Source organism: Hyla sarda, chromosome 1 (assembly GCF_029499605.1).
Source record: "Hyla sarda isolate aHylSar1 chromosome 1, aHylSar1.hap1, whole genome shotgun sequence".
Taxonomy (NCBI): Eukaryota; Metazoa; Chordata; class Amphibia; order Anura; family Hylidae; genus Hyla; species Hyla sarda.
This window is the reverse complement of record NC_079189.1, coordinates 318,017,271-318,034,960: the sequence shown is the minus strand read 5'-3', so window position 1 is coordinate 318,034,960 and position 17,690 is coordinate 318,017,271. Positions and strand designations below refer to the sequence as shown.

General features: G+C 41.7%; 1 protein-coding gene across 3 annotated transcripts in view; it reads right to left on the bottom strand.

Moving 5' to 3' along the window:
- Positions 1-7,133: 7,133 nt before the first annotated feature.
- The window catches only part of SUSD1 (sushi domain containing 1), a 165,743-nt gene continuing 155,186 nt past the window's right edge, over positions 7,134-17,690 (bottom strand). For all 3 annotated transcript variants that reach the window (XM_056518609.1, XM_056518623.1, XM_056518618.1), the window contains one exon: positions 7,134-8,413. The gene's annotated coding sequence lies outside the window, so the exon portion shown is untranslated. The remainder of the gene's footprint in view (positions 8,414-17,690) is intronic.

Here is a 17,690-nt window from a genome sequence, read left to right as displayed (position 1 = left end):
CTTCCTGGGCCCTTCCTGCTCTCTGCAGGTCAGTCAGAACAGAGGAGGGTGAGGACAGGGCATCACATGAGGGAGAATGGCTGCTTATCTACAGGTCCCCTCAGCAGCACCCTCCTTCCTCTGACCTGACATTCATATGAAGACCTGCTGGAGCTCAGTGACAGAAACTGTCAAACTGTGGTAAAGATAACACAGCTCCTTTAGTGTGAATGTTGTCTGGTGCAGTGCCGTAGAATGAAATTTGCCATGAAATGCTCTGCCTCCATCATATCCTATTGGCTCACACTTGTCACGTGACATATTTAACCGTCACGCATCGACGCGCACGGCAGTCTCAGTTTGGCTATCACAGGGGGAGGATCTCCTCTCCCTGTGATAGCTGAAGTTGCACGGAGCTCTCATGGCCTCTGTGGCCCGACTTTTACTGTTTTATTGTCACCCGCCAGCGCGCTCGATCGCTAGCGCTATCGGGATGCCTATGCCCGATAGCGCTGACAACCGCTTGCCTCCCCGCCCGCTGCTCTACCCCCGTCCTCTGCTAACTCTCAGGGAACGGAGAACAGAAAGTAGAGCAGCGAGCGCAGCTAAAGTAGTACTGCGCATGCGCAGCACTACGCAAATAGCGTAGGTAGATAGATTAGTGTAGGAGGTTGTAATTTAGCATAGTTTAGGCACCACAACTCCCAGCATGGAAGTTGTAGTTTAGGACAACAACTCCCAGCATGCCCAGACAGCTGAAGGCTGCCCAGGCATGCTGGGAGTGGTAGTTTAGGACTACAACTCCCAGCATGCCCAGACAGCTAAAGGCTGCCCAGGCATGCTGGGAGTTGTAGTTTCGCTTAGATTAGACAGCGAAGGGACTACAACTCCCAGCATGCCCAGACAGCTTAAGGCTGCCCAGGCATGCTGGGAGTTGTAGTTTAGGACTACAACTCCCAGCATGCCTAGACAGCTAAAGGCTGCCTAGGCATGCTGGGAGTTGTAGTTTAGCTTAGATTAGACAGCAAAAGGACTACAGCTCCCAGCTTGCCCGGACAGCTAAAGGCTGTCCAGGCATGCTGGTAGTTGTAGTTTAGCTTAGATTAGACAGCGAAGGGACTACAACTCCCAGCATGCCCACACAGCTGAAGACTGCCCGGGCATGCTGGGAGTTGTAGTTTAGCTGATGGGACCACAACTCCCAGCATGCCCAGACAGCTGAAGGCTGCCCGGGTATGCTGAGAGTTGTAGTGCAGTGAAGGGACCACAACTCCTAGCATGCCCAGACAGCTGAAAGCTGCCCGGGCATGCTTGGAGTTGTAGTGCAGTGAAGTCACCACAACTCCCAGCATGCCCAGACAGCTAAAGGCTGCCCAGGCATGCTGGGAGTAGTAGTTTTACACAGGTATAAAGTAGTTAGCGTAGTGTTAGCGCAATTTTAGCATAGTTAGCGTAGCGTTAGCTCAATTTTAGCGTAGCTTTAGTTTAGTGTTAGCGCAGTTTTACAGTTTTTAGCGTAGCATAGTGTTAGCGCAGTTGTAGCGTATTTAGCATAGCGTAGTGTTAGCGCACTTTTAGTGTAGTGTAGTGTTAGCGTAGTTTTAGCGTAGCTTAGTGTTAGCGCAGTTTTAGTGTATTTAGCGTAGCTTAGTGTTAGCGCAGTTTTAGTGTATTTAGCGTAGCTTAGTGTTAGCGCAGTTTTAGTGTATTTAGCGTAGTGTAGTGATAGCGCAGTTTTAGCATAGAGTAGCTTAGTGTTAGAGCAGTTTGAGTGTATTTAGCGTAGAGTAGTGTAGTGTTAGCGCAGTTTTAGCGTATTTAGCGTAGCTTAGTTTTAGCGCAGTTTTAATGTATTTAGTGTAGTGTTAGCACAGTTTTAATGTATTTAGTGTAGTGTAGCATTAGCACAGTTTTAGCGTATTTAGCGTAGCGTATTGTTAGCGTAGTCTTAGAGTAGTGAGCGCAGCGTAGTCTCAGAGTAGTTAGCGTAGTGTAGTGTTAGTCCAGTCCTAGCATAGTTGGCGTAGTTGTACACGGGTGTAGTGTAGCTAACTTAGTTTTACAGGCAGATAAAATGTAGTTTAGAGAGTTTAGCGTGAGGTGTAGCTTAGCTTAGTCATAAAGTGAAGGGGCTACAACTCCCAGCATGCCCAGAGAGCCAAAGGTCGTCCGGGCAGGATGGAAGTTGTAGTTTTGCAAAAGTAGCAGAGGCAGTTGTGCTCTGCTACGTTAATGCAGTATACGGCCACCTGTATAGATGGCTGGATACAGTGATCAGAAGGCCACTTAGCCACCTCCGTTCCTGCTCCGTCACTGGACTTGTAGCAATGCAGGAAGATGACGGAGCTGGAACGGGGGTGGTAAGTTAGGCTCTCCAGGTACTAACCCATTTTTTTTGTGTTTTTCTTCTCGTTTCAGATACGTGAATACGGAGGACTACATTGGAATTGGTGGACTACGATGATGACCTGCAGTTTTTTCTTTTCTTTTAATAAAATGGTTAACGAGGGCTGTGGGAGAGTGTTTTTCCTAATAAAATGTTTTAACTTGTGTGCGCTTTTTTTCTTTGTTATTACTTTACAGGCTTAGTAGTGGAAGCCGTTGTGTAGACGGAGTCCATTACTAAGTCAGGGCTTTGCGTTAGCCCCAAAAACAGCTAGCGCTAACCCCCAATTATTACCCTGGTACCCAACGCCACAGGGATACCGGGAAGAGCCGATACCAACAGGCCTAGAGTGCCAAATATGGTGCTCTTGGGCCTAGGCGTTAACAGGCTGGCGTTATTTAGGCTGGGGAGGGCCAGTAACAATGGTCCCCACCCACCCTGGTAACGTCAGGCTGTTGCTGCTTGGTTTGTATCTGGCTGAGAATAAAAAGTCGGGGAACACTATGAGGTTTTTTTTTAATAAATACATTTAAAAATAATTTTTTTTTTAAACGAATAGGGTTCCCCATATAATTTTTTTTTAGCCAGATACCAACCACGCAGCAACAGCCTGACATTACCAGGGTGGGTGAGGACCATTGTTACTGGCCTTCCCCAGCTTAAATAATGCTAGCCTGTTACCGCTAGGCCCAGGAGCGCCATTTTTTGATGCTCCGGGCCTGTTGGTATCAGCTCTTCCCGACACCCCTGTGGGGGTGGGTACCGGGGTAATTATATGTGGGTTAGCGCTGGCTGTTTTTGGGGCTAACACTAAGCCCGGCTTAGTAATGGATTCCGTCTATTAGACAGCTTCCACTACATAGCCAGAATATTCAATAAAAAAAAAAAATGACACATTGGAAAAATTTTAAATAAGACTCCCCCACAGCCCTCGTTAGCCATTTTATTAAATAGAAAAAAAATCCAGTTCATGCGCAGTAGTCCTCCAAATCTGCTGTAATCCTCTGCATACACTGACCTGAAACGAGAAGAAAAAAGAAAAAAACAAAATGTGCCCATAATGCAATGTCTTCCCAAACAGAGAGCCTACAATTGTTGCAAAACTACAACTCCCAGCATGCCTTTGGCTATCTGGTCATGCTGGGATTTGTAGTATAGCAACAGCTGGAGTCTCCCTGTCTGGGAGGACACTGCCAGAAGGGTCTGTCACATTATACAAAACAGACAATGTGAACAGAGCCTCACACTTACCAGCCTGGCTCCCGTCTGTAGATCCGCCCCTAATGATGCCATCACAAGGGGGGGTGGAGCTACAAGGCCCCGGCCGGGACAGGAGCAAGGGAGATAAGTGGACGTCTTCTGTATACACTATATACAGCTATCTATAGATAGCTGTATATACTGTATACTGCCCAAAAAGGCTATAGGAGCAGTGAATCCTGTAAGTCTGGTGACAGGATTCCCGGCTCCTGTATAGTATACACGGGTACACTATGGACTCCTGTATACTATACGGCCGAGGGAGATGAGTAGTGATGTTGTACATCATTCCTCATTTCCTTACACTCTGTGGACCGGGCGCTCAGCATCCGACCCGCAGAGTGGTACCCGGCAGTGAAAAAACTGCCACAGGGGACAAATTTGGCTGTTTTCGAGCACCAGAAAAAACGCCAGAAAAACTGCCAAAACGCAGAAAAAAGCTTTTTTTGCCGGCGTTTTTTTAAGGTGTTAAAAAAAAAAAAGACAAGTGGAAACCTAGACTAAGATGGGGGGGGGGGGGGGGGGGGGGAGACTCTTTTAACCTCTTTTGGCAGTTTAAATCCAACATGCCATATTCTTCTCTTCACTGACATTTGTCACTGAGAGAGAGTTTGGAAGCCACAATACAGATTACAGTTTGTCCGATTCCATTTGACTGCTGCATATCTAACATTGTCAGCTTTAGTCCCTTTAATGCTCACAGGGTTCAGATAAACAGTATGCAAATCTTATGCAGAAACCACATAGATTGTACTTACTTAAATTGTGATGAAAATGACACATAGCTTAAAATCTGAACAATATACTTTATATTTTTCCTATAGAATTTAAGTGTGAAATGTGAAACAGCAGAAAATGTTTTTATTTCGAACAATAAGAAAAAAAAACATTTAAAATAGTTTTTATTAAAATGATTGAATAAATAAATGACATAAACTTAACAGCATTTTTTAAATAAACTATAACCTCACATAGGAAAAGAAGTTCATGACGGTTCAGACAAGGTTAAGCCCCTTTCACAATACAAAATTACTCCGTTTAAAGTTCCGTCTGAAAATCGGCTGTTAAACAGCAGTTACAAAATCCTATACGGTTATTAGAAAATCCCATTATAGCCGTTTTAACCCGTTATTGCCCGTTATTAATAACGGCCATTATTTTGTGACGGGCGAATGAACGGGAGAAATAGTGCATGCACTAATTCTCCTGTTACTATCACCCGTCACAAAATAATGGCTGTAAAAACGGCTAAAAACGGCTAATAGAAAAATCCCATAGACTATAATGGGATTTTCTAACAGCCGTATATGATTTTGTAACTTCCATTTTACAGCCGATTTTCAGACGGAACTTCCAACAGATCTTTAAAACGGAGAAATTTTGTAGTGTGAAAGAAGCCTTAACCAACAGTTTATTTTGGTGAAAGTGCAGCTTGTGTCTGAATGAGAGAAATGCACCAGATCAATATTTCTTTGTGATGGTAAGATTTAGTTAGTGGGTGGGCAGCTTCAACACATTTATTGTTAGGGACAGAGGGGAAGATTTATCAAAACTTGTACAGAGGTAAAGTTGCACATAGACCAATCAGATCGCTTCTTTCATTTTTAACAAGGCCTCTGCAAAATGAAAGACACAATATGATTGATTGCTATGGGCAATTTGGCAACTTTTCCTCTGCACAGGTTTTGCTAAATCTCCCCCATAGACTTTACAGCAGAGATAAAACCATCATAGAACCCCTGTTAAAATTTTGGAATCCCCAGTATATACTCACAGCTTTTCCACTTTGTAACAAATAGACATATAAAAAGCAAAACAATGGTTACAATCACATAAACATTATTATTTTTAAAATATCCCTTAAACATATAAAAGTAAATTATTTGAGTAACTCAATAAAGAAAACATTTTTAAAATCACTCAATGTTAAGAAAAAAATTCACTGTAAAATTTGAGATCACTGTAAAATTTGCATTTCTTAAACAACTACTTGAACAAGGCTACAAAAAGGAAGACTAGTCTGCAGATAAAAGGAAAGTACTTAACAGCTGTGAACTTGGCTAAGGCTAAGTTCACATATGTCCGGCATAGTTTCCCTCTGGCGTGCACTGGAGGGAAACTGGTGCTAGAATTGATCCCATTCATTTGAATGGGACAGTTCACAATGATCCAGTGTCTCAATTTTGACGCTAGATGGTTGGACATGCCGGAGAGCACCAGACAGGGGAACATACTTTGCTGCATTCCCCTGTCCGTTGCCCAGAAACAATGGATGCCGGATGCCATACAACTGATGACAAGTTGTCATCAGTTGTGGCATCAGTTGCGTCGAGAGTTCACCTATGCCGGATGCTAGACATATGTGAACCCAGCCTAACATAGCCCCAACAAGGGAGCTGTCAAATGAAAAAACAATAAGATGGCAAAAGATGCAGGTTGTTCCCAGTGAGCTGTGTGTAAAAGTGGTGCAAATAAATGGGAATGCCATAAACGGTTAGGTCAACCATAAACATGGTTAGATCAAGAGGGATATCAAATTGACAAAAAAGATAACTTAAAGCAATATGTCTTGAAAATAAAAATGCTCCACAAAAAAAGGTGGAACAGGAGTTAATTGGCCAGATTTATCAATCTGTCTGAGGACAAAAACTGTCTGATTTGGCCTCAGATAGATTGATAAATCTGGGACAATGTGACAGACTTGTAAGACACAGCTATATGGGTTTTAAAAAAAATGGTTCATGACAAGTCTCCATCCAGAAAAGACATTCTATGACCTGCTCTTCAAACAAAATAGGCAGCAACTTGATGTTGAATATATATTGCGCCAATTTGAAGTCCTTTCCTCACTTAAAAGCTGGAGGAGAAGCAGCAAAGTACAGTATTTATTGGGGTATAACACGCACCAGCCTATAACACGCACCTTTTATTTTTCCAAGGAAATTTGGTTAAAAAAGATTTTTTACTCAAATATCCTTGACGGTACAGGTACATGCGTGTTGTAGCCTGATAAACTCTTTCTGGCCCCACAGAAGCCACTGCGCTTCATTGATCTAAGGTGGCCACTTTAAATCATGTAACTGCAGCGGCTTCTGCGGGGGCAGAGTCCTGCCCCAGTCCCTCCCCATCCTCGGCTTTCATATTTACCTGTCGGCGCGCTCCTTCAGGCAACGGCGGCATCCTGTGCTGTTGCTGCGCGCTGACAAGTGACGTCGCGTTGAAGACATCACTCGTCAAAGCACAGCGACAGCACTGAACGCTGCTGGAGCCTGAAGGAGCGTGCCGACAGGTAAATATAAGGAGGGATACGGGAATTGGGTGTTATACGCTGATAAATATGGTACCAGTTAGAACTATAGTTGTTGATGGTTCCCAACATTGAGTGATCCCTTAACTCAGTGTTTCCCAACCAGGGTGCCTCCAGGTGTTGCAAAACTACAACTCCCAGCATGCCTGGACAGCCAAAGGTTGTCCAGGCATGCTGGGAGTTGTAGTTTTGCAACATCTGGAGGCACCTTGGTTGGGAAACACTGCCTTAACTGTTCCCTCTGATTGATCTGGAGAAAACCCTGCCATTAAAGAGTACCTGTGATCAAACCATGTTTTCTAAACTAATTCAGATTATATAACTTAATTACTCATGACTACCCTCCTGCCCTTAAAAAAAATTTCCGATCTGTAAAAAGCTGTGTATTATCAGCAGACGTTACTGAAGCCTGTGAGAGCTGTGCCTTGCATGCACTTCCTGAGTTTGGTCTCCTGCCAGGCCGGGAGGAGATCAATTTAACTGTTTGACTTGCGGCAGGGAACAGAACAGAGCCACCTAGTGGCCGTTTTTTTTAATCACATCAAAAACATAAAGGTTGAGAATTTTAACAGCAAGTGCATAGTAAAGTGTCTTATAATTACATAAGGAACAATATATTAAAAGTTTAGTTTGGTGACAGGTACTCTTTAATGAAAATAATTTACTTGTATTTGTTTTATGAAGCCTTAATATTCAGCTTTACAACATGAGTCACCAAGGGGTTAAACAAACATTATTTTGTGTCATGTCAGTGATTTGTGGTTTTGCTGTGAAGTATATAAACTGAGTGAACATTTTCTAAATGTAGTGGTTTCTAGTGGTTTCATGTGTTTGCCAGGACTTGTAGGACAGAGCATTTTAGCCAAAAATACCCTCTCTGCCTATTTAGTCAATGACTTTGCTGTACCATGATAAATGTGTCACCACTGGAGATTTCTGGATCTCATGAGCAGACACTCATCATTTCTATGATACCAATGTAGGTAATACAACTAGTGTTGAGCGCAAATATTCAAAATGCAATTTTTTACCGCAAATATCGTCACTTCGAGATTTTGCGAATATATTTTTATGCAAATTTATGCAAATATTTATGCAAATATCTGCACTTCCAGAGGACACTGATCCCTCCCTTTTTTTAGGTGAAAGATATAAGTGAAATTGAATTTCATCACAAATTTTTGCAAGATTTGAAAGATAAAGAGAATGAACATTGCGAATATGCGAATGTCAGGAGCATAGGACGACTATACGTCCATATATTCGCAAAATATCGCTAATTCAAATATGGCCCCTACTTTTCATCACTAAATACAACATTCTCATTGCAAACATCATCCTAAAGTAAGCATTAAAGACAGTCGTCAGACATATCCACATATGATTCTGTTTCTTTGCCTTGCATTCCCTGTGATTAAAAAGAACTTCACATATTCAGGTTGTCACATGAAGATAATTCTGGTATGGCTCACTAGAAAATCCTATACACAATAGAAAATAAAGATATAAATAAACATATATTTGTAGAAAGAAAAATACAGTACTATAGAATAAAGTAAGACTTAAAAGGATTTCTCTGGTTTCAAAAATATATATGAAATATATATGAAGCTGGCTCTGTGTATCCTGTAGGGTTGCAGTCCACTTATGTCAAAACAACACCAATAACATGCTTCCTCAGACCACGGAGTGCCACATTTCTTCCCGTTTACTTCCCAGTGTCAGGGAACTGCATCTGCTATCAGCAGCCAGGGACCCGCCGGTAATGGCGGACATCAGTGATTGCGCTGATGTCCGCCATTAACCCCTTAAATGCTGTGATCAATACAGATCACGGCATCTGCGGTAATGCAGTAGGGATCGCCCGCGGCACTGCCGTGGGGATCCGATCATCATAAATGGCAGACGAAGGTACCCTCACTTGCCTCCGTCCGTCTCCTGGGATCCTCTGCTCTAGTCTGAGATTAAGCAGACCAGAGCAGAAGATCGCCGATTGCACTGATTAGTGCTATGCATATGCAGTATTAGCAATCAAATGATTTCAATAAATAGTACCCTATGGGGACATGAAAAGTGTTTAATAAAAAGTTTTTTTTAAAAATAAAAAAAAAATAAGTACAAAAATTAGAAACATCCCCTCTCCCAATAAAAATTTTAATCGCCCACTTTTCCCCATTTTACACCCAAAAAGTGTAAAAAAATCACTGCATGCTCTGCATCTGAACTATCAAAATATAGTATTAATTATCCCATACGATGAATGGCGTAAAGGTAAAAAAAAAGTCCAAAGTTTCAGCTTTTTTGTCACATTTTATTCAAAAATTGTAAAGTTTCATCTAAGCAAATGTAGTATCAGCAAAAAGTACAGATAACGGTGCAAAAAATTTGCCTTCATACAGCCGCGTATATATGGAAAAATGAGAAAGTTATAGGTCTTCAAATTAGAGGGATTTAAACCTCTTCAGGAAGCAGGGCGTATGCATACTGAGTCCTTAACAACTGGGTAAGTGGCTGGGTGACTGGGTAAGCGGCCTGGAGGTCTGAAGGACCACAGTTTAGAGTCTCTAAGCTGTGGCCTTTCAGATCTTGCAAAACTACAAATCCCAGCATGCCCAGACAGCCAATGGCTGTGTGGGCATGCTGGGATTTTTAGTTTTGCAACATCTGGAGGTCCACAGTTTGGAGATTACTATGCAGTGGTCTCTAAACTGTGGCCCTTCAGATATTGCAAGACTACAACTTCCAGCATGCCCACACATCCATTTGCTGTCTGGGCATGCTGGGATTTGTAGTTTTTCAACATCTGGAGGGCCACAGTTTGGAGATCACTGTGCAGTGGTCTCTAAACTGTGGCCGCCCCCCAGCTGTGGCAAAACTACAACTCCCAGTACAACTATGGTCTGTCAGTCCATGCTGAGAGTTGTAGTTTTGCAACAGCTGGAGAGGTTTGTGCATGATTTGTGGAATAAATGTAGATTTAGATTTTTCTCCTCCACTATACTGCTGTTCCTGTGAAACACCTAAGTGTTAACAAACTTTCTGAATGTCATTTTGAATACTTTGACGGGTGCAGTTTCTATAATGGGGTCATTTATGGGGTATTTCTCACAGAAAGGCCCCTCAAATCCACTTCAAACTTAACTGGCCCCTGAAAAATTCAGATTTACAATTTTTTGTGAAAATTTTGAAAATTGCTGCTATACTTTGAAGTCCTCTAATGTCATCAAAAAGTAAAAAAAAACATGTCAACTTTATGATGCCAACATAAAGTAGACATATTGTATATGTGAATCAATATATAATTTATTTGGAATATTCATTTTCCTTACAAGCAGAGAGTTTGAAAGTTCGAAAAATACTAAATTTTCATGACATTTTGGGATTTTCACAAAAAAAAGGATGCAAGTAACAACTAAAATTTACCACTATGTAAAAGTACAATATGTCACGAAAAAACAATTCATTTTATGGTAAAATGAGTGATGTCATTACAAAGGACAACTGGTCGTGCAAAAAACAATCCTCATATGGGTCTGTGGATGAAAGTATAAAAGAGTTATGATTTTTAGAAAGCGAGGAGGAAAAAACAAAAACGCAAAATAAAAATTGGTCTGTTCCTTAAGGCCAAAATGGGATGTGTCCTTAAGGGGTTAAAAGAATTTGATTTCATATCCCACTTAGGCCCCTTTAACACTAGAAAATTCATCCGTTTTAAAGATCCGTTTGAAGTTCCATTATGAAAACCCTGTTAAAAAGGCCATTAAACGTCCGTTACAAAATCCCATACGGCCGTTAGAAAATCCCATTATAGTCTATGGGATTTTTACATTATCCGTTTTAGCCCATTATTATTAATGGATGATATATTGTGACGTAAGATAGTTACAGGAGAAATAGTGCATGCACTATTTCTTCCGTTCGTTCTCTCGTCACAAAATAACGTCCGTTATTAATAACGGACTATAACGGATTAAAACAGATAATGTAAAAATCCCATAGACTTTAATGGGAATTTCTAACGGCCGTATGGGATTTTGTAATGGAACGTCAAATGGATCTTTAAAACGGATGAATTTTATAGTGTGAAAGGGGCCTTAGAACATCTTCAAGGAGTTTGTATGTTCCCCTTTTTGTTTGAGTTTCATCTAGGTACTTTGCTTTCCTCCCACACTCCATAATATAGCAATGGAACTTAGATGATGAGGCCCAATGGGGACAGGGACTGATCCGAGTCATGACAAGCTCTGTACAGTGCTGCTGAATAATATGTAAGCATATTTACAATTTAAATTTTCTGCTTCTCATAAGTATCTAAATACAGGAATGCGCAGTTTATTTTATTGTTTCTTTGGAATCACTTCTTTCCAATGACTAACTGTGAGGCTAAATTGCTAAATGAGTTAGAAACTCTTGTCTAAGGGTATGTTCACACTACGAAATGTCCTCATGGAGAATCTCTATGCGGACATTCCGCAAACTGCAGGACTGCACAGGAATGGTTCGTCTCATAGAAAGAATGAACGGCTGCACATGTAGTTTCTTACTAATCAATTTCCAGCCGAGTGTCCCAAGACCAAGTTCACACCAATTTATACTTCTCTAATTTTACCTCACGCCAGCTTGGCTACAAAAGGTAATTGGCAAATGTACCATAGACCATACTGATCTGTTGTACCTTTTGGGCACAGCTTCTAATACGTGATAAACATCCTATAATTATTTTTTAGAAATGGCTATTGGCAATATGTACACAAGAACAACTGTTATGCAACTGATGAGATCCAATTAAAGGTGAGAGCTGTACTATATTAGGTAGATATAGTAACAACAAATAATGTAAAACGCATGCTTTCACTATAAACACAACTTCTGATAAGGATATTGATAACCTTGAAGGGTTGAGCTCTAAAAACTTTCCACGGCATAGGTATACAGTGCATCAATGCAGAAAGTCATTAGTTATAGATATTTTATCAGGCAAATCCTTAGCATTTTATTGGGTATTTTATTATATGTGCAGTAAATAAACTGCCTAGGTCTGAATTATGTGATTTCTAATGGAACAAACATAGCCCTATCCCAAGAAACTGGCTCTATAGTTTTGAAAAATTGACTTTTCATTAGCATTTTTTTAATTTATTTTTTTTAATTAAGTTTTATTATTATCAGTATTGTTTTACATACATCTTAACAATATCTATAATCTGCATTATAAGTCATGCAAGGGAAAAAAACAAAAAACAAGAAAAGGAAAAAGGAAAAGATAAAAAGAAAAAAAAGGAAAAAAATAAATAAATCAATAAATTGCCTTCTCTACTTTCTGATCCATTCTTTAACTTATACTCTCTCTCTCTTTCCAGCCTCTTTTCTCTCCTTATAGCTTCTCAATCCGTCCCTCCCTCCTCTTCCGGTACTAAAGCTGATAATTTGTTACTTAGTTGTTCCCATATTTGTGTTTCTTTCTTAACCCCATCTGAGCTACTCAACCTCCGCAATCTCAACATCTCCATTGTGCCTACATATTTAAGGGAATTTATTATTTCTTTTAGCGAAGGGGTCTCCTGGGACTTCCATCTTTTAGCTATTGCCAGACGACTTATAGATAGTATATGAAATATTGTTATTTGTTTAAAGAGTGGTAATTTATCTAATCTTAATGATAGCAGAGCTACTTCTGGTCCCCATGGTATTTATTTTAATAGCTTCCCCAATAAATCCCAAATCTCTCGCCAAACCCGACATATGGGTCTACAGTTCCACCATATATGCAATAAAGACCCCTCTTCCACTCCACACCTCCAGCCCAAATCTGAAGTCCCAAGTCCCATTTTCACCATTCGTTGTGGAGTAAAGAACCAACGGTAGAGTAATTTACGGGACACTTCAAAGTGTGCTACACAATGTGAGACTTTGGTTGGGAGAGAGAAGGACGGTGACCATATTTCTAAAGGTATCTCCATACCGAAGTCCTTCATCCAGTCTTGTTGAAATTTAGTTAAGCCCAGTGGTTTATCTTGTAAGGTCTTATAAGCTAGTGAGATTCCCCCCCCTTATTCCTCCCCGGATTGGAGAACACTATCCCAAAAGATAAAGAAGGGGCCTTCTCCTTAAATTTAAATGTGCTAATTAAGTGGCGCAACTGTAAATATTAAAAAAATTCTCTACTAGGGAGCTTATATTTAACACTAATCTTCTCAAAGGGCAGTAATATGTTATCTTGACTGATGTCTCCCAATATCCTAATCCCACTTCTCTCCCAGTCTATAAAACTGGACTCGGGGATTCATTGCTGTACTACCTCCATTGTTATATTTTCATACTTAATCAAATCAAGCCGCCTACTTACATTAGTTCTTATCCAAACTTTTATACTTGCTAAAGCTGCTGGACTGGTTGTGGGAATTATTTTGCCCTGTATAGCAATAATCCACAGGGCAGTTCTTAGTGATGCGGTTCTTGTCATACATGCTTCTGCCTCAACCCATTTCAATGTATGATCATTATGCCACCATCTATGTAATTGCATAAGATGAATTGCCTGGTAATATCTTCCAAGATCCGGGCAGCCCAATCCCCCCAGATCCGTCGGTCTACATAAGGTTTTAAAAGCTACTCTAGTTGGTTTGCTTTTTAAATAAATTTAATCAAAGTGGATTGCAGTTTTTTTATTACTGTTTGTGGGACTTCTAGGGACAGATTTGAGAAGATATATAGAATTTTGGGGAGTAATACCATCTTAGGTACTGCAATTCTGCCCAGCCAGGAAAGAGGTAATTTGGTATACCTCTCTATTATAAGTTTCATTTGTTTCTGAAGGCATTCTATATTAAACATCACTGTTTGTACTGGGGAGATCATCAGTCTGATTTCTAAATACGTCAGTGATGATTCCTTCCACATAAAGGGGTACTTCTGCTCCAGTTCCTTCCTCTCGTCAGGGGCCATCACTACCGGGAGTGCCACTGTTTTTGACAAATTCAATTTATAATAACTGATCTCACTAAACTGGTTCAACAATGCCATCACCGACTCCAATGAGTCTTTAGGGTTTACTATAGTAAGAATCACATCGTCAGCGAATATGCCCACCTTGTGTTCTACTAACCCTATAGGGATGCCCACTAACTCCGTAGTTTCCCGAATAGCATGAGCAAATGGCCCCATCATTAAAACAAATATAGTAGGTGACAGGGGGCATCCCTGTCGTGTCCCATTTGATATGGAAAAAAATCTAGACAGGGCCCCCCCTATGCTCACTCTTGCTGAGGGCGAACTATACAGAGCCATGATGGCTTCCACCATAGCCCGAGGTATATCAAACCTCTCCAATAGCATCCTCAAATACAGCCAGTTTATGCAGTCGAATGCCTTCTCCGCATCCAGTGAAAGGAGCAGAGAAGGCATCTGACCGAACCTCGCTGCCGAGATCACATTAAGGGTCCTTCTAGTTCTTTTCATTTGTATTTTCATACACTCAACACATCTCTTCAAAATAGTGCACTTGATATATACACTGCTCAAAAAAATAAAGGGAACACTAAGATAACACATCCTAGATCTGAATGAATGAACTAATCGTAGGAAATACTTTCATCTTTACATAGTTGAATGTGCTGACAACAAAATCACACAAAAATTATCAATGAAAATCACATTTATCAACCCATGGAGGTCTGGATATGGAGTCACACTCAAAATTAAAGTGGAAAACAACACTACAGGCTGATCAAACTTTGATGTAATGTCCTTAAAACAAGTCAAAATGAGTCTCAGTAGTGTGTGTGGCCTCCACGTGCCCGTATGACCTCCCTACAATGCCTGGGCATGCTCCTGATGAGGTGGCGGATGGTCTCCTGAGGGATGTCCTCATCCTCCAACTCCGCATCCGCCAACTCCTTGACAATCTGTGGTGCAACGTGGCGTTGGTGGATGGAGCGAGACATGATGTCCCAGATGTGCTCAATCGGATTCAGGTCTGGGGAAAGGGCGGGCCAGTCCATAGCATCAATGCCTTCCTCTTGCAGGAATTGCTGACACACTTCAGCCACATAAGGTCTAGCATTGTCTTGCATTGGGAGGAACCCAGGGCCAACCGCACCAGCATATGGTCTCACAAGGAGTCTGAGGATCTCATCTCGGTACCTAATGGCAGTCAGGCTACCTCTGGCAAGCACATGGAGGACTGTGGAGCCCCCCAAAGAGATGCCACCCCACACCATTACTGACCCACCACCAAACCGGTCATGCTGGAGGATGTTGCAGGCAGCAGAACGCTCTCCACGGTGTCTCCAGACTCTGTCACGTCTGTCACATGTGCTCAGTGTGAACCTGCTTTCATCTGTGAAGAGCACAGGGCGCATGTGGCGAATTTGCCAATCTTGGTGTTCTCTGGCAAATGCCAAACATCCTGCACTGTGTTTGGCTGCAAGACGTCAGGCCCTCATACCACCCTCATGGAGTCTGTTTCTGACGGTTTGAGTGGACACATGCACATTTGTGGCCTGCTGGAGGTCATTTTGCAGGGCTCTGGAAGTGCTCCTCCTTGCACAAAGGTGGAGGCAGAAGTCCTGCTGCCAGGTTGTTGCCCTCCTATGGCCTCCTCCACGTCTCCTGATGTACTGGCCTGTCTCCTGGTAGTGCCTCCGTGCTCTGGACACTACGCTGAAAGACACAACAAACCTTCTTGCCGGAGATCAATTGGCACATTGATGTGCCATCCTGGATGAGCTGCACTACCTGAGCCATTTGTGTGTATTGTAGACTCTGTCTCATGCTACCACTAGAGTGAAAGCACCGCCAGCATTCAAAAGTGACCAAAACATCCGCCAGGAAGCATAGGAACTCAGAAGTGGTCTGCAGAACCACTCCTTTATTGGGGATGTCTTGCTAATTGCCTATAATTTCCACCTGTTGTCTGTTCCATTTGCACAACAGCATGTGAAATTGATTGTCAATCAGTGGAAAGTGTGATTTCAACGAAGGGTGATTGACTTAGAGTTACATTGTGTTGCTTAAGTGTTCCCTTTATTTTTTTGAGCAGTGTTCATAGATTCCACTGGACATATCCAAAGTCTATAGTGATGTTTAAGCAAACAAAAATGATGATGTGGTCCCATAGATTAGTATAGACTTAAAGTGGTACTCAGCTGCTAGACATCTTATCCCCTATCCAGAGTATAGGGGATAAGATGTCTGACCACAGGGGTCCTGCTTCTGAGGCCCCCCGCAATCTCCTGCAGCACCCGGCGTTCTAAACAAATGCTGGGCTCTGGCGGCAGTGGTCATTATGTCACGGCCACGCCCCTCGTGACGTCACCCCCCTTTATGTCTATAGGAGGGGGTGTGATGGCCGACACGCCCCCTCCCATAGACAAGAATGGAGCGGGCATGGCGTAACCTCACAAGGGGCATGACCATGACATCAGAATCACTGCCACTTGCAACAAGCATTCTGAACAAAATGTTCAGAACACTGGGCACGGGAGTACCCCTTTAAGGTGGTCATACACCATCAATAGGTCTCTGATAAAAGTTAATTTGGCCAACAGCTATTTCACACAATCTCCTCATACACATGAGCATTTAGCCGAACATTAATGTGTTTCCTATAAAGAAAAGATGGGTAAGCCGCTGCGAGACAGAACTTGTGATGGCTTATCTGCCTTAGAAAAAAATGTCAAGCAGTTGAAATCCAACATGCCGGACACTTCTCTCCCCCAACATCATTTGTGTAAAGTAGGAAGGTCCCCATACATGGCAAGTTTGGCCAACTTTACCCTAAATTGTTTGTGGACCTTTAGAATTAAGAACTTAACAGCTACAAAGTGAGTCCCATTCTCTTTCTCTCTGTATGCAGGACCTTTTATGTCTATGCATTATACAAGCAGCCTATTGTTTCTAATGGACACCATGTACTATTTCATCCTGAGGTCAGGGAGCCCTAGCAGTGAAACAGCTTTAGATCAGCTTTCTTGTTGGGGATTCTTCTAGTAAAAAGGGATTGTCATGACCGAGGGCGAACTCGGTGAGTGAGCCCTAAGCTGTCCCTATAAACACTCTCCCTGCCTACTTGCTCATCCACCCTAAATGATGGATCGACAACTGGGCACCGGTCTCTTCCTGCGCTAAAATGCATTGGGCATAAAGGTACACAAATAATATAGTACATCATCGGGGACAGATCACAAACGTAACGGGAATACAAAAACCAGAACAGATATTAATATACAAACAAGGCAGAATAAAGCGTACTAATATACCGTTCAGAAACTGGAATCAAGATTAATGGCAGATATGAATAAATGAACAAGATTAGATATGGAATAAGTATAGAGTAGAAACCAGGAGATCTTGAATGTCAAACACTAAACAGGTCATGAAACATAGAACACAGTTCAACCTGGACACACAACATAGAAATTAACAATACACACCACTCCAAACATAGAGGGACATAAATACCAAAGCCAAATAGACTCCTAGCCAGCAGGCAATCTCACCGAGATATCAGAATGCTGGCCTAAAAGGAAACAGAAATATAATACACGGAACAATTAAATGAGAACCGGATGAGTCTGAACAGACTCCACAAAAGACAAACTCCACAACATGGAGGAATACGGATCAAGATAAAAAACAGGAATATTACAAAACCAAACTCCATAACATGGAGAAATATGGGTCAGGACTCTAAACAGGAATACTAAATACTGATCACGGGTACAAGCACAAGACTAACAGACTAAGATATAACAATGT